At 37.1% G+C, this 24,723-nt stretch overlaps 2 protein-coding genes across 4 annotated transcripts in view; one reads left to right on the top strand and one right to left on the bottom strand.

The window, feature by feature from the left end:
* The window catches only part of Tti1 (Telo2 interacting protein 1), a 116,385-nt gene extending 103,664 nt beyond the window's left edge, over positions 1–12,721 (bottom strand). The window contains exon 1 of one of the 2 annotated variants that reach the window (XM_081759617.1): positions 12,281–12,721. The gene's annotated coding sequence lies outside the window, so the exon portion shown is untranslated. The remainder of the gene's footprint in view (positions 1–12,280) is intronic. The other variant, XM_081759615.1, reaches the window with a different exon arrangement.
* Positions 12,722–13,712: 991 nt separating this feature from the next.
* The window catches only part of Root (ciliary rootlet coiled-coil, rootletin), a 533,338-nt gene continuing 522,327 nt past the window's right edge, over positions 13,713–24,723 (top strand). For both annotated transcript variants that reach the window (XM_081759614.1, XM_081759611.1), the window contains exon 1: positions 13,713–13,858. The gene's annotated coding sequence lies outside the window, so the exon portion shown is untranslated. The remainder of the gene's footprint in view (positions 13,859–24,723) is intronic.

Raw genomic sequence — 24,723 nt, 5'->3', positions numbered from 1 at the left:
TCATTCACACCAAGCAAATGCCGGGATGATACCTAACATATATATCCCAGGCCGCTTCCTTCCATTCCCAACACTTACTTCCTTCCCTTTCCCGGAGAGTGTTCTCGCCGAGGGACGTCATCGGTCAAACGTGACGGGATAACATGCCCATAGATGCCGAAATACCAGAAAATTAAATCCTCCCTCCCTATTTCAGATTGACTGTTGACCAAATTATCAATATACGTGCTAACGGAGAAGATATTTTTGCTGTAGATATTGTCATTACACCACCAGAAAATGAAGAGTTCTCGGAAGAAGAAAAACAGGTATACAGAGGCTATCTAGAAATTAGTTGCCCGCTAAGGGAGAAGCTTCTTTTACAGTAATGCAAAGCGGCCAGCTGAGAAATGAATTTATAGGTGAGTTTCTTGGATGATGAAGCTCCGAAAACTAGTACATGTAATGAAAGTCAGCCTTCTGCAAAGTCGCATAACAAAAGTAATCCCAACAACCAGCAATTGTTGGGAGACCTATTGCGACCAGTCAACAAAGAAGCAATAAATGAAGTGGAATATGACAAAGAAGGACATTTCATTGTAAAATCAGAAAGACAATCAGGATGTGGACAGTGAAAGCAACACAACATGGAAGTGCTTCTTTTACTTCCATCAGTTGTAAGAATGTGATGTATTGGAAAATAACTATAATGAAAAAATCTATTATTATGTGGATATGCATAATATTAACATGTTTCAATATTTGTATACTTTGTATCTAATGAATATTGCCAATTATTGTAAAATCTGTATCCTAAAATTTTAACGAAATAGTACTTTAGCCTGGCTAAATTGAAATATTTTCTTTCAGAAACCTGTACCCTTTCAGGCCCGTTGTTCCAAAAATGGAACATTACCGAATTAGGGGTCCATGATATTTTCGTGAACCATAATGTATTTAAATATGTTATTTACCTTTATTTCTACCAATCTGACGGGAACCAAGATTAAATTCGATAAAAAAATAATTTGGGTTCAAATGGGTTAATTCATCTGGCCTTTAAATATTTTATATCTTAAGGGTGTAGCAATTATCATGACTGGACGGTAAGTTCTCAAATTGTTTGAGGCAAAGGACTTTACAAGTTTCGGTGGAAATACCCTTATTGGTTGCTGAAGATACAATAGCACACTTCTAGTTGACAGACCAATATTTACTGACTACAGTAGGAGCGGGTTTCGGGACACTAACCCCCCCCTTCCTCCAAGTTTATCCAAGTTGTAATGATTACAAGTTCAACATTCTCGAGCTTTTTCCCCCACTAAAAATTTTATTCTTCTAAAATAAACACGGTAGATCCACCTACGCAGTTACCAGAGAAAATGCAAGAAAAATTGCTCCATAAATGCTGCATATAAGTAATTAAAGTTAGCGTTAGCAAAGCTTCTACTGTTGAATTAGATTGGTAACTGTATGTCTGTCTATTCCACGATAACTCTCATAAAACTTGTCCAACTTTTATGAAACTTGGTATGTCCCTTTCCCCCACTTGCAGCCACATTTCTACTTTTTAGGGTTGCAATCCATCAAGTATAAGTGGATAAATACATCCCACGTTATAAGTTTACACATGTACATGCAGGGCAATTCTCCAATATAAACTATTCGATTTCTGTGTATATGTCGTGCATTTTCTTTAAGGCCTCATAATCATTCACTCTTCATGAAGTCAGTAAAGAATGACCACTTTCCCTGACGTGTTTTAAACTTCCACGATAACTTATATAAAACTCATTCGGTTTTGATACAATATTATGATATATTATATATTTTCGTTGATTCTTTTCGTAATCCCTATGTGCTTCAGGTTAAAACCAGTTAAGAATATTTGGTGCATTTAGTTCCTAATGTGATATGGATGGAGACAGTTCTTTCTGGAACACTTCTTAGATGATTTGCTTAACACATAGCCAAAACCCAACGTTCCTGGAGAAAGAGTGATGCACATGAATGTATTTATCCACTTATATTCTGGAGCTTAACTGAATGGAGAAAGAAATTGCCATAAAAAAATTAATAAAAGAAAAATCGCCGAGTGAAGACAAAATTCAGGCTGAGTTCAAAATTGTGGAACGAGATACACAAACTCATTCTCCTTACCTGGAACAAGGAGGAATTGTCATAAGAGTGGAAGGAATGAATCATTGTTCCAATTCACAAGAAATGCGACAAGCCTAACTGTAACATTTATCGAGGGATCTCGCTTCTGTCAACACCCTATATAGTCCTCTCAAATATTCTGTTAGCAAGATTAACTCCACATGCAGAAGAAATTATTCGAAACTATCAATGCGATTTAAGCAAAATCGACCAATTATCAAGCAGTTTTTTTACCATTCGAAAATACTTAAAAAGAAATGCGAATACAATACCACGATACAACAATTATTTTTTGATTTTAGAAAGGCCTTCGACTCGAAATGAAATGAAATCTTTCAGTTTAACGTCCCTTGGTTATGCCGGCTAGGCTAAAGGAGATGGTGATGAAAAGAAATGAATGTAATGGTGGAACAAATCAAGTGAGAGGAAATGGAAGAACCCCAAGAAAACTCAAGCATTAGAGGTGAACGTTCTACCACTGAGTCACCGCGGTTTCCAGACCTTGGACTCAATTACGAGGGAACCATTGCACAACATTCTTGCAGAATTTGGTATACCGAAAAAGGTAGTGTGTTTAAATGAACTCCAAAGTAACGTCCACGTAGGGAAATCTTTGTCCATGAGGTTTCATGTTGAGAATGGGTTGAAACAAGGAAATGTGTGGAAATGTGTTGTCGTCTCATTCAACTTTGTTCTTGAGGATACTATAGGAAAATTAAAGATAGCAACCCGGGCCTAGATCTGAATGATATTAAGCACGCTATTGCGTATGCTGATAATGTAAATCTAATAGGGGATGATAGGAGAACAAGAAGAAGAAATACAGAGCTCCTATTCAATGTTTGCAGGGATAAGGATTTAGAAGTAAACGCAGATGGATAGTAAACTAAATACATGGAAACTATCTGGGATCGTAATACTTCGCGTTAAAATATCAAATAATACTTTCGACAAATTGGATACTTTCAAATATCTAGGATCAATATTAACAACACAAAATAATATGGACAAAGAAATTAAATGTCGACTGGAAGCAGGGAATTCGTGGCATTATTCAGTTCAAAATCCTTTGTCTTCGCAAATTCTGTAGGGAGATTTGAAGCTTAAAATATACAAAACGATAATCATGCCTGTTGTACTGTATGGTTGCAAAATATGGTCGCTTACTCTGGGAGAAGAAGCAGACTGAAAGTATTCGAGAATAAAATCCTCCGGTGAATATTCAGATCCGAGATGAACGGGAATGGGGAATGGCGGAAACTTCATAATCTTTACCGTGTACCGAACATTGTTAGAGTCGTAAAGTCTAGAAGGTTGAGGTGGGCAAGAATGTAGTCAGAATGGGAGTAGACACGCTTTTAAACAATTTTAACTGGAAATTCAACCGGAAAAAGGAGAAGAGAAAGACCTAGGTGCAGATAGTGGAAAATATTAAGATGGATCTCGTAGAAATAGAAATACAAAGTAGGAACTGGATCTAGGCGGCTAAGGGCAGAAGTCAATAGAGAGCTTTTGTGAATACGGATTAAACCTCCGGGTTCCTAAGGCCATACAGTTGTTAGTTCGTTAGTTTATTTGATATTGATGCCCTCCCCCTTCCCCCAGATAGAAAAATATGATCCATGATGTATTTTATAAAAATATTAGTTTTTCATGTAATATGGTGTATACTTTTTTTTTTTTTTTTTTAATAAAGATTTCACAATCATTTTCACTGGTTGGATCTAAAATCAATCGAGAACAACAGAATGAATTCTCACCCCACCAGGGCCGGATTTAGGGGATACAACGGTACACGTGCACCTCATCTTTGTCATAAATATACACTATCTAAAATCAGGAGGAAGCAGTGAAAATAGCAACACTTTCCCAACTTTCCCAGCATTTCGGCGTTTGGGGCTTAAAAGAAAACGGAATTTTGGAAAAGCAATAGTTTACGTCGATTTTCTGAAGGTTGCAGGAAAAGGATACAGCAAGCAAAACAGAGACCAGCAGGAGAGAAGAACCCGAGACCAGACACTGAGCATTCATAGAGCAATTCCTCATTCACCCACAGATGTCTGAAGGTATTTAGAAACTTCACCTTTAATTCAGATATACTGGTGCACCCCTGGACAGAAAATCTTAGATCCGACGCTGCACCCCACTGTGGTATATTTGATAATGTATAAGGGCTGTTTAATTTATTATAAACTAACTGGGATTTAATATCCTTTTTCAGTACTAGTTTTACATAAGACGTCACTCCAAAGTGCAATACGAAAGAGTACTCCGAAGAGTTAAGCACCTTCCTCCCGTCGAAATCGATATTATAAACAGTAATTATAATAGGAACAACCTAAATATTTCTTCATTCATTTGCACAAAACTTACGATTTTTCCATTTCAAAATGTATAGCAAGGTACAAATTTGTTCTATTTGTTAAGTTAACATTGGGGAATGCTTTAATGTTACAACTCAGAAGATAATAGTTGGTTAATTCGAGTTTAGCGCCTCTTTCAGCAGCGGACCTATTTGAGATGTAGACACACCACTCAACATGAGGTCCAAACTACATTAGCTTCTACCGAGAATTGAAATCTGGTGCATCTCGCAACGAAGTACAGCAATAAACTAGTGAAGATACTTAATACTCTGTTTTCAGCTATGGTATTTTACATTTACAGTTTTTATAAGATAGTTTCCTAACCGAATTTGAAAAGAAAAAGAGCTGATAAAGGATTATTCAAAGAAATGTTCAGATTTTCCAGCTAGATTAGGAGCAAAAAAATGAAAAATCATCTTCAGGATTGGAATGCACGAAAATATGATTAACAAGCTATTTAGCCAAACTGCTCGACCACTTCGTACGATATCTTAGGTTTGTTTTATGTCAAATGGTTTTCTGATCCACAGTCAGATATATATTGATTTATTTTTTAAAGGAGAATTTTCTGTTAAGATGTCAGGATAAACCACTGTTTACAATTCACAAAGCATTGCTTCTCTCAAAAATTCAAAATTTCCAGATGCAGATTCTACGATTACCTTTTTTAAACTGCACTTACATGTACTTTGTGTGCTCCAGTTTAACATACATAAAAATATACAACATTATAAAAGTATTATTATTATTCCATAGGCTTAAATTAACTATTACAATTATTATTCTTTACAACTTCTTTATATTTGCAAATTCAAGGTGAAAGACACGGATAAATTCTTAACAGTATCGACCGTAGAGAGTGCCGATCGTACGCAGTTTCATTCCTACACCGTTCCGACAGTATGACGGTTTCCCCCTATATATCTCTACGAAAATGATATTACTAATAATATTGAGTGATTATAAGTTATTATTTCGATAGTATGCCGTCTTGGTACTATGCATGTAACCTACATCGTAAAGCAGAATTCATTTTGGTATCTAGGTACTAAGAAAAGGGGAGGATCAGAAGGAGAGATTGACAAACGCCAGCCGCTTGCTGCCTACACCATTGAGTCACTGTACACCTCTTTAAAATTAAGAATTACTTCATCTTCAGTGAGCACAATCTTCCCGGGTATGTCTAAATATGTTCGGAAAATAGATAGCCTTTGTAGCACAAGAGCAGCAGCAGCGTAAAGCAGAATTGAAACCGTTGATTTATACGATTCTCTATCAGTTTACCATTTTTTTACCTTCCCTGTTTTTTCCAAATGTCCATACCCTAGTCGCGTGACCACCTCTGAGTTCCTCTGGAAGCTGCTGCGTCCTTTTTTGCGAACTTGCTTCAATGATCAGTTTCAAGTCGAAGTTGCGAACAACTTAGCATTCTCACGAAACAATTTACAGGACTAACGTTGTATTAATTTACAGAATTGTCTGGGGTCCTCTACGACTGAAATTACATACATTCAAGTAAATGTTGTAAAAATCGTGTTTTGGTTTACTATTCTGTCAACCTGAAAAAAGATAAAAGCAGAAATATACTTTCTTTGTTTTCTATAAAGTGCTAAAGATGAGCTTTCGAAAGATATGTAGAAGGCATACTGACAGAATGTTTTATGGTCACTGGTATCTCAAGGTAAAAGTACCCGATTTCCTACATTAATTTTGCGCAAACTTATTTGATAGGACACATACGGAATACCTATTAGTTGTGAAGTTCGTCACAAAATTATATGGCTGTAAGCCTCCATGAAAATGGTTACTTCATTTTATGCCGCGCAAGTAGTGTTGAATTTAGATCTGTTACATGTCAAATATGCGGTTTAAATTTTTCTATAGAAGAACAGAAATAACTAACGACAGAATTTTAATTTTGAACATTCCCTGTAATAATTGCTGCCTACTGTTCTGAAAGATATCACTAAGAGCTCTCTCGTAGCTATATGTTTAACGAACATGTCTAGCACCATGTTCGATTTCCGGTGGGAGCCCGCGTGATTCGGATCCAAAGTTAAGCTACATTTTATACAGTGTCTTGCTGCCAAAAGGCATGTCAAACTGCTTACATTTGTAACGGTCTGCTTTGCGAACTGTTAGAAATTTTCCTGTTTTAATAGAAACCTTGACAATTTGTTTTTATTATTATTTGGTCTAGGAATTAATTCGTGCGGTTGGTACGCACACATTGAAGCTGTAGTACAAACACAAAATACATAAATACCTTAAGAAAAATATTGTCCATCGCTAGCCACCACTTTCGCCCATCTGTCAGGCAATGTACGGATTCCGTGGCGAAAGAAGTCCTCATCCTTGGAAGCGATCCAGTCAGAGACCCATGTTTCGATATCTTCTGAAGAAGTAAACCGCTGTCCAATCAAATCGTTGTTCATGCAATCGAACAAGTAGTAGTCCGAAGGAGCAACGTCTGGTGAATACGGCGGGTGGGGTAAAACTTCCCATCCGACATTTTCTAAATAGGTTTTGACCGGTTTTGCGACATGTGGGCGAGCGTTATCATGTTGAACAATAAGTTTATCATGTCTGTTCTCCCATTCTGGTCGTGTTCTGGCCAGAGCTTGCTTCAAACGCATTAATTGTCGTCGATAACGTTCTCCATTCATAGTTTCACCCGGTTGCAGCAGCTCATAGTACACCACACCTTTCATATCCCACCATATGCACAGCATAACCTTTGCACAGTGAATATCTCGTTTTGGTTGTGATGGACCTGGTTCACCTGGTTTCACCCAGGCCTTTTTTCGTTTAGGGTTCTCGTAATGGATCCACTTTTCATCACCCGTAATAATTCGATGCAGAAACCCCTTTCTGCTCTGTCGTTGAAGCAGCAATTCGCAAATGGTTTTTCGTCTTTCAACGTCTCTGTCTTTCAATTCATGTGGAACCCAATGTGACATCTTTTGAATCATTCCCATGGCTTTCAAGCGTTTGGAGACTGTTGTTTGATCAACGCCTAATGCTGCTGCAAGTTGTTCCTGCGTTTGACACGAATCCTGCTCGAGCAATGCTGTCAATTCTTCGTCTTGAAATTTTTTGGCTGTCCAGCTCGCTCTTGGTCTGCCAAGCCGAAATCACCACTTCTAAACCGTGCAAACCACTTCTGACACGTTCGCTCAGCTAGAGCATGGTCACCATACACTTCCACCAAAATACGATGACTTTCAGTCGCACTTTTCTGCATGTTAAAGTAATGCAGCAGGACACCCCGCAAAAACACTTTATCAGGCACAAATTGCGCCATGTTCACTTAACTACAAACTGGTGTTGTTGACGCTTTAATCCACTGCCCTATACTACGAACGATACGCGATGACAGGGGTTTGCAACACATGTGTGGATACACGGAACTGTGGGACGCTCCGTTCGTTGCGCCATCTCTTGTCCACCCGCACGAATTAATTCCTAGACCAAATATTATTATTATTATTATTATAAAATTTAATACGTTATGTTACCACATATGACTAAGTTTTATCTGTTTGATTGTCTTAATTCTACAAAATATGTTTCATTTTGTCATCTCTTCAATGTCATCGGGAATTTTAAATAGATTTCTCTTCTTCAAATACATATAACATACATCGTATTACAAATATGTGATATAAGCCTCTGACTTCGTGGAAACTTAAGAGTTTATTCCGTTGTTATTGACATTCAATTAATTGTCAAATGGTTAGAGAAAGGTTTGTGTTACTTCTGAAACTCTTCACATTATTAATGACTAAATCAGTGCTATTCAACCGGGGGTACGCGAAGATGTTTCTGGGGCACGTGATCCTAAAATAAGCATGTTTTTAATAGTTATTGAATGATCATCATAGTTGAAGAAAATACATAGTAGCAAGTTTTAAAGTTACTTTTAGTTTTTGAATTTGAACATTGTCCTCAGTGTGCGAATTATCACGTAGGATGAGGAGAAATCCCCCTCAGTAGAACTAAGTATCTCAGATATGTTTTGAAATTTCCCATGTTATTTTTTTCGGATATGCACTTTATCCACCTGTAAATAGTCTTTTGATTGACACACTGACTGTCCTTTTGTTGGGTCTCTCTTTGTCCCCCTTTTTAATCAACAGAACATGTATATTAAGTTTAATAAGTTCATTTCGATTTAATTTCTTTTAAACAACTTCAGGGGTACACAATTTGATGGCGAACTGTGTCTATGGGTACGCAAGAAAAAAAGGTTGAATAGAACTGGTCTAAATGATACGTATGAGAAGTGTAGAAATGAATATCTCGTAATGCAATGTTCTCAAATGCTAAAACAGGCCGACAATTGAAGTCTTCGATAGTTTATATAAATACTTTGATTTGCTTAGCAGATATGAGCTCCTTCGCGGCTAAGCGGTTAGCATACACGCCTGTGGAGTGGGAGAGCCGGGTTCGATTCCCGGCGGGAGCTCATGTTGTTCAGATTCCACATTAATCAGTAGGTCCCGGTTCATATAGCATCGCTGCTGAAAGGGACGTTACACTCAAAATCAACTCAATCAACTGTTATGCGATAATGATTTATATATATATGTTTTATTGTCTGCGACGAATGTAGTATGAAAAGTTTTACCGAAAGACTACGAAAAATGTTATGCCTGTAGATGCACAGAGCAATATGTTGTTCGTGAGTGCATGGAACCTCAATTTTATGTGAATGCGTTTCTACTGTATTATCTTTCTTGTTCACTATTTCTAGTATACTTATATAGAAAATATAATCTATCACTACAGTGCAGTCAAGAAGTTTAGTGTTGAAGTAATTGTTTCTAGTGAAACGTCATGAGAAGTATGTTGCCACCGGGGGGGCTTGCTTCGGTTGCAAGCTTGTTGTGTGAAGGGCGAAGCCTGATAAGGCTCAGATAATTTGTGAGACGTCACGGATTGTTCGAATCATCGCAGATTTATAAATTTCAACTACTGTACCGGTGGAAATTAATGTGTTACACAGTCATCTTTCATATGTACTCATTCGTTTTAAGCCTAGAATAGCCTTTGTATTGGTTTCACACGTGTAAACATGAAATGCTGGTTTCTTACATTGTAAAAACTTCCTCCGATAGTAGAATTTGCTATCCTACACAATACTCTTTCATATGTACTCACTCGTTTTAACATACAATTACCATTTTTTTGAAGGTCTATTCTTAATCAGTCTCTGAAATAATGTAGAAGTACACCAATACAAAGGCTATTCTAGGGTTAAAATGAGTACATATGAAAGATGGCTGTGTAACACATTAATTTCCACCGGCGGAGTATTTCTACACCTGCAAGAAACCCATATTTTACGTTTACAAGTAGTACAAGCGAAACCATTGAAAATGCTCCAACCTATGTAGTTCTATGCAATATCAAATGATTTTCGTACTATGCTCGTTTATGCACATACCCGGCAAGGTTCTAGATTACTGGTCCCCCTTCGCATTGAGCAGTAATTAAGACAGAAAACAACGTGCCCTGCGGGGCTCTAACTCGCCTTCACTCGCTGGGCAATACTGTATAAGTTAAATGTATAAACTTTAGTACAGAAAGAAACCTACCCAGCTACTAATCTACATGGGGGACCAGTAATCTAGAACCTTCCCCACATACCCTCCTTGTTGGTGATGCGGCTGCGCGCTATGGAACTTTGCTTTACTCTCTTCCTCGGTGAGATAGCATTCTCGCTTTTAAGCACATGTATTTATACCTGCAATAGGATGTCCTCGTAAAGTGACTCTGCACCCATGAATGCAATTCCTGCCAAACGAAACAATTTGTAAGGCACTTCGACTGACAGTACAACGACTGAACTTCGTGATGAAATAATGGCACATAATAGGACTGCAAGTAATCGTTTCCAGGGCATATAAGCTTGCACGCACTTATCAATCTGCACACAAATATTTGGGGACACTTCAGGATAATAAAGGTCCAAGAGAATCATTTAAAGAGAAATGAAATATATAGATAGATAGATAGATAGATAGATAGAGGGTGTTAATGAACTATACCGACAAACTTCAAGAGATGATTCCTTGCGTCAAAATAAGAGAAAAATTTCATATGGACCTATGGCGAAAAGTGTATAGTTTCAGAGCTACGGCTGTCCAAAATCGCAAAAGCTAAATTTCAATAGGCCCTATTTCGAATTCGAGAGACTGTGGATTCTGGTCCTTATCAACGTAAAGGAAGTCACGCATACACAATCCAAAAATGCATATTTCATTAATGTTCAATGGGTGTATAGGCTTAGATTATTACCTGCAGAATGAAATTGCCACACATTCCATCAACCGAATTTTGAGATATTTTCTGACCTTATGATTGGTCCAAAGTAGGCAAACGATAAGACTAGATAGCAGTGAACACGGAATCATTTGGCGCGATGTTGGAAGTGTTAAGGATCGTCAGTAGTACGGTCTCTCGTACTCGGGAAAACGCATGGCACGATGATTTCTTTCACGCTTATAAGTGAAGAAAACGTGAAATATACCGTGACGAAATACATATCATTACACGTTATTCCGAACACAAAGAAACATGGAGCTGCCCGTTCCTAACACTTTCGCCTTCCCTCTGAAGCATTGGATGTCCATTTTTGTCAAGGTTTACCTCCAGCCTACTTTGGACCCTCCTTGAAATCAAGGTATCTGAAAACTCTATTGAAAACATATCTGAGAATTACACTCTGTAGGATTCCCATCTCTACATCTATTGACAGTTGATAAAATATGCAATTTTGGATTGTGTAGGCCTATGCATGGCTTCCTTTACGCTGATAAGAAACACCATCCATAATTCCTGTAATTCGAAATAAAACCTATTGAAATTTAGCTTTCTCGCGATTTTGGACACCCTAGCTCTGAAACTGCAATTGGATTGAGTATAGCCCGCTCCCCCCAGTGATTTTTAACGAATCATAGTGATTCTAACGATTCATACTAGTTCATAATGAATCGGAATCGCATGTCATAAAGATTTAAGATGTAAATCTTGCGGTAAGGAAGCTCTTTTTGTATAAGTAGTAGTAGTAGTAGTAGTAGCGGTAGTAGTAGTAGTGGTAGTTAGTAGCCATAGTAGTAGTAGTAGTAGGAACGGGTTAGAAGCCCCGCAGGGGTTGGTTGGGTTCTGTTCTCGATTTAAGTAGTAGTAGTAACAGTAGTAGAAGTAGTAGTAGTAATAGTAGTAGTAGTAGTAGTAGTAGTAGTAGTAGCAGCAGTAGCAGTAGTAGTAGTAGCAGCAGCAGCAGTAGTAGTAGTAGCAGTAGTAGTAGTAGCAGTAGCAGTAGTAGTGACTCTTCCAGTTCCGGTGACAAAGAACTGGGGGGAGCGGACTATACACAAGCCCTGCAATTTTCGCCATGGGTCCATATGAACTTTTTCTCTTATTTTGATGTGAGGAATCACCTCTTACAGTTTGTCGGTTTAGTTCATTAACACCCTATATATATATATACATATACATTAATTTGACGGGATATTGTTAACTCTACCTATCTGTATGTCTCTGACACTTGCACACTTGCATTCCTCCTTATAAATGTCTTTCAACGGGGAGCAATTAATTTTGATTATTTGATTTTCAAATTCTCCTAACCACAGAGGAGTCCACACCTCAAAAATATTGTTTAAGATGTAGAAAGTCGATTTTCTGGAAAAGAATAACATATACAATGCATTTATCTATGGATCCGTTCAATATAACTGCGCCCACTGCACAACCACAATACTAACCTATTTTCGTATATTCCCTTGCAAATGAAACCATTAAAGAAATCAGACCTACGTTGATGATAGATAATCTTATGCTGATTTTACACTTTAAATTAAAGTTTCATCTTAAATTAAAGCTTCCTCTTTTTTTCTTTTGTTCTTATCGTACATGCCCATTACACCGCACACGAACAGAACACTAAATTGCACTTGCACTATGTCAGTTGTCCGTGTACATTCTCAATATATTTGAAATTATCATCCTTAGACAGTTTCACATATTAAACTATCAAATCAAACACAAGAATATCTAAAATGTATAGAACAATCTAACATACTGTATACTGTCAATTTACTTTTATAAATTGATAAAAGTTACAAATTGAACTAGTACAAATGATCACATCGGAACTTCACATTCAACTGTTTACAGTTGAGTTTCACATACTGACTACCAGATAACAGCACATTTTGTTTTGTTTATGATGCGAACCGGTAAGTGCAAATAGTTCTGTTTCAAATTACATGCTATATGAATACAGTTTGGTACGTTTTTAACTATGTGTTCGTCTTTCAAAAAAACAGTAATTTCCATTGTACTTAGTGCATAAACTGACTGCGTACGAATACTAGTTTTAGATATATACTCGATATCGTAAAATAAAATTATTAATTGGTCACTTATAACAATTCCGGAATCTGTAATCGAATGACAATCTTGAAAGATGTAAGCAGTGTTTCCAAGTCATCAGATGACTTTTGAGGTTCCAAACCCGAAATTAATGTTAACTAAAAGTCCAAAATGAGCCTTCCCCATCGAATCCAGAAATTCTCCACCAGTGGCGTAGCACACTTTTGCTCCTTCCCCCCCCCCTTCGCAAAGTATAGAGAAGGAGCCGTAGTTATAAAGCCGTTAGAAGTAAAATTAAAAGTTCTACTTCTTTAAATCTTTATTCATCGCAAGACTTCGGGGCCCCCTATACGTCGCCCCCCCCCCGCACTGCGGGGTTTGCGGGGGCAGCTGCTACGCCACTGTTCACCAAATATCCGTTCATTCGATATCCATATATCGTATCGATGTATGTATCGACGCTAGTATTAACGTTGATTTATTCCGTCATTCTATTATCTACAAAAATGTTTGTAATTTTTGTTTAATATGTGGAGTTATGTTTGGCAGAAGGGATCCAGAAGCAGGCAAAAAATAAATTTTACAGGAGAAATGGATGATAGAAGTACTTACACCTAACATAACTCAACCAAATCTAACCTAACATGAAATAAACTAACCTAATATAAGCAGATATATTCCCATATCCATATATATCCACATTAAATACATAGCTTAGAAAATCTAGTTAGAAATTGCTTGCTTGAGCAAACGGTTCTACGGTTCTACCAAACTTTGACACATTTTTGCATTTTCCGGTTTTTTTTTTTTTTTGCAGAATATGCACTAAATGAGGAGCTAGTGCATTAACCACGAACCAACTTGTGCTAAGTGGCCACTAGAAAGCACGAATGCTATCTAACCGAGTTAGAGCAGAAGCGCACCAGGAAGCCCGAGCGGCAGCGAGGGTGTGCGTTGGTAGGGAGCAGGTGAGTCAACGACGGGGGGTATACGCAAATGAGGATTGTGAAAAATACTTACAGCATCCATAATAACCGTCTGATCGAGTGAACCTTGGATATGGCGAAATGCACCAATAAATTACAAATGTGTGTATTTTCTCCAGAGTTAATTTCGATTTTTTTTTTTTTAAAGTAACTTCCACAGCTATTATACGAGTGTTACAGTCTTCTTTTCTTACCTTTGCGACAGGAAATAAGTATGTATTGCCTCTGTTCTAAATCTTTACTTCTTTTCCACATTTCGTACAGTTGATTTTACGCTTCATCATACCATGAAGCTGCAGGAACTTTATAATATGTCGCTCTTCATCATGCAATTCTTTGTAATAAAACCGTATGTTTGCATTACATCCATTGCACATGTCTATGACTAGCATATGAACAGGAAATTCGCGCCGTTTATTTCTACCCTATTTGCATTCTTGTATTTTGCCGCTTTAGTGAATAGTTACACATACAACACTTTCATTACCATTCAAAATCGATTTCAGTATGCTGTGCAATTACAACAACTTTTTATATTAACACTCAAATTCCTTCAAGAAAAATGTTTTACATCATATTTTATCTATAAATTTTATTTTTGGTAGAACAGTCTGCTCCAGTGAACCCGTAGAAATTGTTAACTAAATTTTACTGCGCACGTTTATTTCTGGCACATCACTCAAAAGAATTGTTGAAAAATTATAATTCTTTAACAAATATTTCCTTTTTATTGTGTCCTAAATAATTTGTGCTGGGCGACAGGAAAATATCTCACTTGGCATACATAAAAAAAAGGTGTCATCAGAAGTAATGGTGAAAAATTACAATTCTTTTGCGAGCTGTGTGTAAGTACGGTGACAGGATGTATAGCATTAAAACTACAGTGCAAAAAACACAAGCCAACCTGTGCTAGGTGTCCACTAAATAGCACATGCTATCTGACCGAGTCAGGGCAGGGCGACACTGGTTAGTCCACGCGGGGGAGGGGGCGTCCAAACGGAGCATTCGATTAAAAAAGAACAAATGAAGCTTTTTTAACTTTTTTTTCAAGTCTAAAGACAGTGTAGAACACGTTTCGTATGGTTTCACGCCTCTCTGCGTCGGATTTAGTAGGTAATGACGTCATAATTTAAAAATATATTTGTTGTTAGGCCTATTTTTATTATTTTTGGCGGGCTTACTTTTGCATTTAGAAGATTGAGATTTTTCACAAATATTCAGTCCACCAAGTAGTATTTACCAGATTTTTCAGATTTCTGCGTTAACACTGGGATGTGTGTCCAGAGGGGCAAAAAGTAGAATTTTTTTTTTTAACCAAAAGTCACCTTTTTTGCTATTTTCCCGCCTAGATACCAGATGAAGACGTGCATGGTACCGTTTGAAAGGATGTTCTATTCCGAAGAGAATGATGTACGAACTATGATCCTAAAAAAATAGGGATGTCTTACGGAATTTTTACGTGAGATCCTTAAAAAATGGTTAGGTCGGTTTTTATTATTTTATGTCGGGCTTACTTTTGCACGTAGAAGATTTGAAATTTTGCACAAATATTCAGTCTACCTAGTAGTATTTATCAGATTTTTTCAGACCTCTGTGTTAAAAAAAAAAAAGGTCAAATAGGTAAAAAAAAAAAAAAAAACAGGGATGTCGGGAAATTTTTTACCTGAGATCAGGATCTTTTGCGGTAATCTGGGGCATTGTGGGGATCATTTGTAAATATTTTTCCCCGCTCTTACTAATCAAGATAAAAGTTTGAAGTTTTGTACACACCTTAGTATTTTTCAGTTGATTTTCAGATCTTTGCGTTGACACGGAGGGGTCCAGGGGGGTTCAAAATTTGAAAGAAAATCAGAGAAAAATCCGATTTCCCGCCTCAGGGACATGATAGGGAAATGTAAATGGTACCGTTTGAAAGTTTGCTCTGTTATGAAAAGAACGAGATATTACTTGAGCTTTATCTATACCAGCATACCTATGTTCAACTGAAGTGCCCAAAAGCTTAGGAGCCGAAGCAAGAAAGCACGAGTAGAACAGAAGAGTACGAGGTATGAAACGATAATAAGGATGATGCTGTAGCCGGTTGACTGAGAGTCTAAAATTTATCTTTAAAAAAGCCGAAATTTAAAAGGGCTAATTATGATAATTTTCATTCCACCAAAAACCCCACCACTTTCAATACTTTTTTCCCCACCAAAAATCCTAGCCCTAATTATAAATGTAAAACTTCGTGCTATCCTAGTTCATGGCGCCATAGATTTTGTCAAATTTCCAGAAGAAATATTTATTGTTATTTTGAAAGAGAAATATATAAGTTGCTAATCAACATATATGGGAATCCTAGCTTTGATATGCGTAAGAATAATGTTTCAAAACGTAATCCGAGTTTATGCTTTTCACCACGCAATAGTTCATAAAAAAGCCTCGGTAAACTGAATTTCTGTCTGAATGAACTGTGGTAAATCGTCATCCTGGTGCAGCTGCAAAATAATAAAAATTCAAGTCATCAAATACCGTTAATAATAATACAGAAAAAATTCTCCTTGCTTCAAATACTTCGCTAAAACGTGAAGTGTTATTACAGATTAAGTTCCGAGGATGCTCAAAATTACAAAATTTACGGAGAAATTGAGTGAATTATGCGAAATTTAAGCATCAGACAAATGAGAAAGATAATATAGGTCATTACTGTACTGTATCTTACACTAAAATACAAATGCTGAGCAAAGCAGCGTTTTATTATAAAATAATAAAATAATAGTTGTGACAGTTTCGGATATCTAACATATCCGTCTTCAGACACTATCGAAAATAAATGAAAATGCATATATATATAGTCATTGTTATGACAATTTTAAAATTCTTTAACAGACATATATTCATTGTTAAGAAAAATTTAATTTCTTTTCGGTAATTACGGTGAAAATGAATAATTTCGGTGGCGAATAGTCTGTTAAATTGAAAAGCTTTTTTCTTTCATTCTTCTTGCCTTATATGATCCTCTAAAACGTTCTGCGCTGTATTTGCCCTGATGCATTCCCAAATAAATGCGTATAGATTGACAATATGTGTACAAAGTGATATGCCCTCGAAATGACTATTTGTTATTTTAGTACTTACCGTCATATTACATACAATTATTTCATGAACAAATTCACTGTCAATTAAGTGTCATAGAAGTTGTTTCTTAGAATAGGTATTACATTCGTGGCTGCAGATTCCGCAGGAACATTCTGTCTGCTTCTCGAAATCTCTTCCCGGTTTTGCTGTAGTACCTATCGACAGACAGACATAGCCGTTTTATACTTCTGATATTTATTCATACCATACTTTGAAGTCTAAAAGCAAAATTAAATGAAGTTTCAGGTTAATATTCAGTGATTAAGACATGTAGTTGAAAGGCAGATTATGACAAATTAAAGGCGTGGAAGTGATATAGTTGGTAAAGTGATGACTGGATACGAAGAAACAGGAGTATGACACAAAGCCTTGGACATGACAGTTGACTTTGTGAAAGCTTACATTACTTAGAATAGAAAGTTAACTAAACTCACTATCCAGTACCACCTGGTGGAGATAAAGAAGGTATACTCTGAGCGTATTTCAGAATACAAGTCAAAGGTATCTTGTATGTTTGGAACAGCTAGAGGGAGTGACACCGTGTCCTGAATAGGAGTAATGAAGGTAGAACTGCATCTCCTATTGTATAATCATTGCGGCCATCTTGGATTCAGGTTCAAAATTTTTAATAGGAAGGGGTCATATGACATCGTTTCGGGGCAGCTTTTCACCACAAACACACATTTGACTATTTATTCAACTTAACTTTAATCATAACTTCAGTCATTTAACAGTTATTACCTTCATAATAGTTGTTACCAACTTACAATTGTCTTCTGAAACGTACAGGATACCTATGTCTCATATTGTATACTGTAAAAGCAGTAGAAACTTGGGATCATTTGAGCACCATTTAATATTATTCAATTGAGCTTTTCTTCCCTCATAGGTTACCTTGGTTTGATTTGAAACAAATTTAGGAGGTGAGACTGTAAAATCTCTGAAGACCAAATATAATGATTACCCTAATATAGGGCGCAAAATTTCCGGTCGCCAGGTCGCCATTGGCGACTAGAAATTTAGAGCTGGCGACAGGGTTTGCCCAAGTGGGCCCAGCCCGAAAAAACCCACCGGGTTTTTTCGGGTTGGACCCACCTGAAAAAACTCACCTGGGTTTTTGAGCTTTTTGTTAATATATTATTGCTACAACTAAGTTTATCACATTGAAAGTGATTTTTATCAAATTTTGGACTTTCCTCGGGCGAATTAAATGCTTTCACGTTAACGTATACAACAGCATTCTACATAAGACCTTCATAAAGTTCTGAATGTACTGAATAAATGAAAAAACCTTACCTTAGCTTGAGATAATTATATGACAAATTAATGTATTGATTATGCTTATAGCCTATTTGAAAAAACGCAATTTTATATTTTAGAAAATACTTTCCGTAAATAGTGTGCTCGTCGACTCTGCTATACCGAGGGACGTTATCCCTCATAGGGGACACCGGGGCACATTGTCACAATTTTCACGTTCTATTTTCTTGTGATGCTCGTCTAAGGCCGATATTTCTCTTATTTCTCTGTCCAATGTAAGTCGCTCTGAACTGAACTTATGTACTATGTTTTATGATCAATACAGTTGTGACAATGTACCCCATATGTGGGGTAAGTTGTCACAATATATGGGGCAAATTGTCACATATTATTCTTGTGGCACTTTCCAGAAATTGGTAGATATTATTAATGCAACTATTACTAATGCAAAAAGACTGTAAATGTTACCAGCATTAAATACTTAAGGTCTGAAAGAGAATCAAAACATAATTAAATAAAAGGGGAAACTATATTAGTTAAATAGGTAAAAAATAGGGGGACCTTGTGATTGTTGAATCAAAATTGAACCACTCTTAAAACTGTCATATATGCCTTGGGCTGCATAGCTTATATTTTCTCAACCTAAAAGATTTATTATTACATCAAGCTTTGTAGGAAAACCAAAACGGCCATGAAAACAGAACTAACTCATAGCTAAGGAATCAAAACTACAAACTGAAAGGTCATAACAAAATGACGAAATTATCAAATCATAGCCTACTTCTCCAATAAGCCAACACAAAATTAACCAATTGCATTTAAGTTGTTTCTGAGTGTAGTTTATGAATTGCAAAGAATTCCTCTGATAGGACTACTGTATAGCTAGAAGAGGAGTAAATGTTATTACGAAGTTTAGTTATGTTCTATCAGTATGCACCGCAAACTAATTTGAAAAGGTTTATCCTTTTGCTTCTACAAAGTACCATACCTGGAGGTCATCGTCAGAGTCACAGTTAATACACACGCAAAAGAAGTTCTGCTACCCTCAGTTTTCGTAGGCCGATTCCGTACATCAAATGCACTGAATCTACTTCTCGCTACATGTACTCGTACTGTATGGATCGCCATAAACTGAACACAATGTATCGTCGTCCTCTGAGGAAGAATCGTAATCTTCTTTGGACCTTCGTTGACATTGTTTATAGGTGCAAAACTATTTCCTTGGGGAGTTCTTATAGCAAGATCACAATGTCTTTTCAGAAATACCGGATACCAGTCTTGGCCAGCAATGGCCTTTTCATTCCACGACTATGGCAATTTCAATCCTAGCGCTTTTTGCATAGTTGTAAGCCAAATCGCGAACCTCTTTTGTAGTGAGTCCAAATTATATGTGCGAAACTTGTTTTGGTATGATACTAGTAATTCTTCCTAGTATTACGAAGAGTAACCTAATGTAAATGAGCATTGGTCGAACTGTAGTTCGCCATCTGTAACACGTGCACAGAATCTTACCAATGTTCTGTAGTGGACATAAAATTCTTTAGCAGCTTTCTGCCTACGTATTGATATGGGGTTGTTATTTCTTTTCATAGCTCTTGCTGCAACCAGCAGATCTTCCATTGGTGGTGCTTTCCCCTCTGTCTTTCTTTAGTATATTCTCACTGTCTGTGAAACAGAGTGGGGCACATTGTCACAGTGACAACATGCCCCGTTTTATTTGTGACAACTTGCCCCACGCGTCGCCATTACTCTTTTTACAAAATATCTATACCAAACGACAAGAGGCTAAGCGGTTAGCGTACGCGCCTTTGTCGTGGGAGACCCGGGTTCGATTCCCGGCGGGAGCTCATGTGGTTCGGATTCCACGTTAATCAGTAGGTCCACGTCTCATATAGCCTCGCTGCTGAAAGGGACGCTAAACTAAAATCAACTCAACTCAAACGACAAGATTAGGCGCATTCAAAGTAGCACACTATGAAGCTCTATTTGTAACCTACATAACACACACAAAAATATTTGCTTCTACCGCTTTCACGAACACACAAAACAGCAATTTCAGGACTCGGAAAATTTACATTCTGGCACTGAAAACACACAAAGTTCAACTGACGCAGCACCGTTGTTACCGCGCATCTCCAAACGAGTACAGTTAGTAGTGACATCTAGTAAGTAAACAAGAAAGCAGCACCGGCGCGCTAATGTTTTCGCTTTTTTCAGAATTGCTACTGTGACAACGTGCCCCTTGTGACAATGTGTCCCGGTCTCCCCTACGTTTGACGAGTTTAAAGCCATATGTGCCGGTACTACCAGTAAATATGTAGTACATTAGTAAAACTATTAGTATTATTTCTTACCTTTGATGAATGCACAAGTATTCTTCAGTAAAATTTAGTTTTCCAACAATAACAGTTTAGTTCAGTTATTTGTTGGTATTCTTCAAATAAGCATTCTTTAGGATCAACACCAACAATAGCGTAAAAAATTTTGTCCAATTTAAGAAGCTTAATGCTCAGAGTTCCGAAAACTACGTAACACTTACTACTTCAAGTGCTGAATTCAAACTTCCGTACTAGTGGAAGTTTCGATGTACAGTAAAGAAAGCTGCATTTTCGAGGGGGGGGGGGAGGAAGTCGCGAAAGAAATGCTCGGGAAATTCCCGCAATTGAACGCACAAAGCATCGGAACGGAATACTTCAACAATAAAACTATTTATTTTACGCTGGAAGATATTTAATTTCATTTAAGACATTTTGAATCATTTACTTTATAAAATATGAATTATATCTTTGTTAAGTGTCTAAATTAATTTTCTGGAAAGAAACGTCTTGCAACAAATGCTCGGGAATTTCACCTAATTGAACGCACAAAATATCGAAAGTGACTTTCAAATAAAACCATTTATTTTACGCTGTTAAATTAATATAGTTGGTGTTCATATTTGGCAAACGTCACTGAGGCTTCTGGATTGATTCGATCTACATTTGTTCGTTCGTCTGCCTGTACCATACATACTACAGGCAGACACCTTACTTCGATGTTTTAAGTTTAAATTTCCAGGGTACAAGCACGAGACACACTAAATTTCCAGTATAGATTTTGGCGGTATACCAGCGTACAATTTTACAATGGTGGCTTTAAAAAAAACAGCGGGTATCCACGCTACAAAGTGCAATTTTCGGTCTTTTAAGTTGATTTTTTTTAGAATATAAGCACGATACACTCTTAGATTTATATATTTTGGCGGCGATCTAACGTAAAATTTCAAAATGGCGGCCAATTTTTCAAAACAGCAGTGAATAGAAAATTGTTGCAAGTTGTAACAATGATCATCTTGAAATATAAATCAAATTTTAACACTTTTACCCCAAAGACATTGAAATATTTCGAAAAAACCCAATTAAACCCGAAAAAACCCGATTAAACCCGAAAATACCCGAAAAAACCCACATGGGCCCAGGTGGGTTGGGCTTTTTTTAAAAAATCCGGGTTTTTTCAAACCCTGGCTGGCGATCAGTTTTCAGTAGGAATAGTTTACATGTATATGAACTGTCTAATTCAAAATTGATTATCCTAAATCTAATTGTCTGGTCTTGAAATTGTATGCCTGATATAATCTCTTTCTTTCTCAAACCAAAGGCCAAGGGGAGGGGGGGTTATAATTTGTACGTGAAAGATGCTGGCGACCATCATTTTTGGATTGGCGAGTGCGTCTGACTTTGAAATTTTCTCCCTGCCCTAATATATATGGTGCCTTCCATTTCAACTCAGGCAAAAAAAATATAAAATTGTACCATCACCATCTCAGATATTGTTGAAACTTTTTTTTATAGCAACTAGACATGTTTTTAAGAGACACATATTTTTTTGTTTTGTCGAAAAAAATTTTCCCGCCAAGTAATGGGTCATCAAAGACGGGGAGTACAATTTATGAATTGTAGAAGACATGGAAAATGGTCAACTTCGGAGCCTCACCATTCGGCTATGGAGACAGGTAGAGTTATAATTCTTGTTGTGGTATGTACATAGGGATATAAATAAACTATATTTCATTATAGTTTGGTTTGCGCATGCGTATCTTTTTGTACATAAATTAACAAATGAACATCAATTTATCTGAAAAGTCGAAGTTTGCGAATTTTTTTCGAGCACTTCCGGTTCGAATTTTAAAATTCTGTTTTCGCGGTTGGCAAGACCTAGCTACCCGCTTTCCGAAAAAAATTTTGTATCGCTTCTGTGTGCAACCGTTTTGTCGCAAAAAATTCGAGAAATTGTAAAATTTTCAAAAATCGCCATTTTTGGGTGCCATTTTCTCGAAAACACCATCTTTTAAAATTCTGATATTTTGTCAGATGGTTCAACTTTACATGAATAATTAACACACCAAATACCATTCTCGACCAATGCTTCATGAATTAACTACAGCCTTTTAAAGTTAGTGAAGTTTCGTTAACTTTGATGTCACAGTTAGCAACACTGGGAACAATAAAAGTGCAATGATTTGATGATGTTTGTGGTTCACATTCATTAAATGAAGAATAAAAGATTTTCTTGACTGTTTTTTTCATTATTTTGATCAAGAAGGCTCTCTGAAATAGTAAAATGAGCCTCTCCCTACTCCTCCGTTTTCTTAAACCGAAATAATCTGAGGTGGAAATTACGATTAAGATACGCACAAATTTCACTTTCACTTACTTAAAATGGTCTTCGGAAACAAAATTTCACTGATTTTATTACTATTATTATTTTAACGTGTATCAATCATTTGCTTGCTTGGTGTCTTCTTCGCTAATAGCATGTAACCGTGCAGGTGCTCCAATAGGTATTGGCTTACTCACAACTCGTCCAGGAGTGGATCTAGGGGGTAGAAACTTTATTTTATATGTAAATAAAACCGATCTCAGAGTTTGGAGCTCTTAAAAGTACCTCTAAGTAGCAGTATTACCCCCGCCCACTTCCAGAAGTCAGTCCTGGATTCGCCCCTGCGTAGCACATTGTCGATAGTCAGAAATGCTGAAGGTCCATGTAGAATCATAAACAGCTCTTCAACTTCACGTAAATCATGATTTATTCATAATATTTTTGCTACGCACCACTGGTTATCATACATATATGTATGTAACAAAAGTTCCTTTTTGCAGATTTCTTAAAATCTACACTTTGAATTGCAGAAGTTCGATTTTGGGAGAAGCTTGAAGTTAGTTCATGGTGACCCGTTACTACCATAAAAACTTCGCCATTTTCCGAAAGCCAAAAATGACTTCGTTGAATACCAGTTACCGGTCGCATACTTTCCCTTTTTTTTTCTTTCTTCCGGAAGTCGTCGAATTCAGTTCCAGGCAACAAAACGAGAGTAATACCCGGAGTTTGTACTTGCACTATACTCACAAATTCTTCTGCGATTTTAGTTGGGGCGCGGTGGCTCAGTGGTAGAGCGTTCACCTCCGGTGCTTGGGGTCCCTGGTTCGATCCCAGCTCGCGCCGTGTGGGCTTTGTGGTGAACAAACACCGTGCTCGTGGGTTTTCTCGGGGTTATCCCCTTTCCTCCCACTTTCTGCATTCCACCATTTCATTCATTTCTCATAATCACCGTCTTCTTTAGCCTAACCGGCATAAACGTGGGACGTAAAACTTAAAGGTTTCATTTCAATTTTTTCTTCTGCGGTTTTAATACTGTGTATCTGTTTTTGCTTAAGGTTATGCCCCGTTGCCACATTCTTTACACCTCCCCCCTCAATACCGTCGCACAGACCCTTGCATGGCCGGTTTCACTGCAAAACCACTTCTTTATCGGACCTGTCTGCATCTCGAACATCTGAAAGCGATTTTTAAAGTGGGATGCAGCACCATCAGAAATCAGTGACACGGTTTGGGAAATTGTAGACACTTATTTTCTCGTATTCAAACCTTTTTCTATAAAATATATTTTTGCTTTTGTTCGAGTATTTTTTGAATCTTGGCTATGAGTACATGAGCCGAATCGTGTTTTATCGTCGTTTATTACAACAAAACTGTCAGTTGTTTCATATTCCGGTGATAACTCTGAATTTCACTTTGCAGAATAACAGTCCAGTTTTCAGCAAAGTCCAAATGAAGTAAAATAGCATTTGTATCTTGAAATTTTATACGGTGCTTTTCGGTAGCAATTAATTCTCTTTGCATTTTCTGGATGTAGTCATGAATTACAATTCTTACAGTTAAACCAGCAATGTATGATACGAAAACAGAAAGTGGCACAGTATTTTAACGAGATAATTGTTTTCCCATATGGCATACATAACACTTTCATTTTCATCAGGATCAATAATTAAAGACTCCACACTTATTTCTTCCATTCCAGGACACTCACCACATTCTTGAAGAAGACAGCTGTCATTTTCTACGGATCATACTACTAAAGGAAAAAGGTCACTCATGACAGCTTCAATACAGGCTGCATCTTTGATTTGTTGCAACGCAGTAGCAGCTAACTT

This window comes from Thermobia domestica, chromosome 5 (genome assembly GCF_964235325.1).
Source record: "Thermobia domestica chromosome 5, izTheDome1.hap1.1, whole genome shotgun sequence".
Classification (NCBI taxonomy): Eukaryota; Metazoa; Arthropoda; class Insecta; order Zygentoma; family Lepismatidae; genus Thermobia; species Thermobia domestica.
The sequence above is the reverse complement of the archived record's forward strand: the minus strand, read 5'-3'. Positions and strand labels throughout refer to the sequence as shown.